Source organism: Buceros rhinoceros, unplaced genomic scaffold, assembly GCF_000710305.1.
Source record: "Buceros rhinoceros silvestris isolate BGI_N320 unplaced genomic scaffold, ASM71030v1 scaffold746, whole genome shotgun sequence".
Classification (NCBI taxonomy): Eukaryota; Metazoa; Chordata; class Aves; order Bucerotiformes; family Bucerotidae; genus Buceros; species Buceros rhinoceros.
Window position 1 is genome coordinate 13,977 of NW_010416664.1, and position 2,256 is coordinate 16,232.

Genomic DNA, 2,256 nt, shown 5'->3' on the forward strand with positions numbered 1-2,256 from the left:
CAAGAAAACCTGTGTTGCCACAGCTCTGTTCTGCTTTTGTGTCTCCCAACTGCTCAGAGGGGGAAAAAAGTTGTTTTAAGCGTTATGGGGTTTTGTTTTTTGTTTTTAAATCGTGGATCTCAACATCTTTGAAGTAAAGGAGTTTCATGCTGCTTCTCTCCAAGAAGGAAAACATGACTCTGCATCAGAACACAACAGACGTCTCTCCTGACATCAGAGGAAAGCTGTCGCACGCCACTGTGATGTGACTGGCAATGGGGTAATCAACAGAAGTTTAATGGCGCTGTCTAGCCCAACAGAGCTGTGGGAGTCAGACTAGCTGTCTCTGCACATCTGCTGTGGATATAAGCAGTTGAGAACAATCCCTGCTTTCAGCCCAGATACTAACTCATTCAGTATATTCATCAAAAAAGCAGTTGAATCCAATGGTTTTCATTTTACAGAATGATAGATCCATACTCCCTCATGACTACATACATGAATAGTTCCAACTTCGGAACTTCAGATGGATTACTGTCTCCTTTGCAAAGGGTCATCCTGTGCCAAGCACACAGCCACAGGAAATGAACCATAGGAAATTAGCTTATCCATAGCGAACATTTTTGAATTGCTAACAACTGAGCTGCAAACCCCACAAAAATTCACGTTCATGCCATTAAAATGTCTGCAGCAAACTCTTGGTGGAAGGAAATCCAAAATGGACACAAAACACATTTCATTTTAGGAAGTGAGACCTCTTTCTAATAACTCTTTAGGCCATTATAAAGCTAATCTGCACTTGGGGAATACAGCTCTCCCTCTTGGAGGCAATTTCAGGCCCGTTTATAAGTCACAGACAGCATCCTGGCTCATTTAACACACAACACAGTTGTCCCTAAGTTAGTCTCAAGCTGATGAACATCAGAACAATTTTCATGTTAATTTTATTATTCAGATTATCATTAAATGTGAAAGAGGGAAACTCCCTGGGAGTAAAGATATTTAAAGGCAACTTGATTGCATGGCATATAAAGAAAAGCAACAATAATTTACCTTTCATCATAGAATAGTTCGGGTTGGAAGGGGTCTTTAAAGGCTGTCCAGTCAAACCTCCTTCAGTGATTTACAGTCAGTTGAACAATACCCAAGACTGACAGGCAATGAAGAGCATGAATAACACAGGTAAGTTTTTTTAATTTGCCTTACTATTTTCCCACCAAATGGATACACCCGGTTCCCATTACCAAGCCTTTCTTCCCAGCTGTGAAGGATGGAAACTCACTTCAAAACATATGGTGACACACATCATTCAAGAGCTAATGTTTTAACAGTTTTATCAATTACTTTTAATACTTGAGGAAATCACCTGAGCTGTCAAAATGGTATCTATTAACATAAATGCTCTTTGATATAGCCCTCACTAGTTGGGAAACACACCACAGAGATCACCGAAGTTAGTTACTAAGAAACATTTCAGGAACAATTTTCTCTTCCTGCTGCCTACTGGTTTTTCCCCTCTGAATCTAAGGGTGCATTTTATCTCACCGTGGTAGTACAACTACTCAAACCTTTATTTTAAATAATACTGCCACTAGAATAATGAGGCACTACTTTATTTAAGTAGTGGAGATTTTTGCATCAGGGAAGCTGTCTTTAAAATTAGTTACTTTTCTTCAAAATTAAATGAAGCACTCATTAAAAAAAATTAATTAGTATGTACAACAATCACTTGAAAGCCTATCTCCTGCTATAGGACATTTCTATTGGGCAGCAATCTGGACTGCATTATAAAACACTATTATACATGAACAGATGGAAATCATAAAATGATATTTAGCCACAGATTTCCTGTCAGAAACTTATATAAAAAGAAGGGGGGGAATATGCTCAACATTTTCCATTAGCCAACATCAAATCACTGAAAAAAAAAATCAGAGGAATCCATGTAATGCCTACGACACAGCAACCTATTTTTAATCCATATTTTTTCAAGTCCCTGGCATGTAAGACAGGTATAAATAAGACTATATTTGCACCTTTAAGCACACAGTATAGGATCAAAATCAATAAACTACCCTCCAAAGAAAATGCTGAAGACACATGAAAATGTTTTTCAGTTACAGTTCAAAATTAAGGCTTCTCAGGTTTGAATTCTTACTTTTGGCTGATCATCAGTGGAAGTTAGTGAAGATCTACGGAAGAGCTGATTACAGGGTTGTGGCCCAGAAATGTATTAAACTTTCACATTATCACCATCATGGCTTGGCTTCACGAACG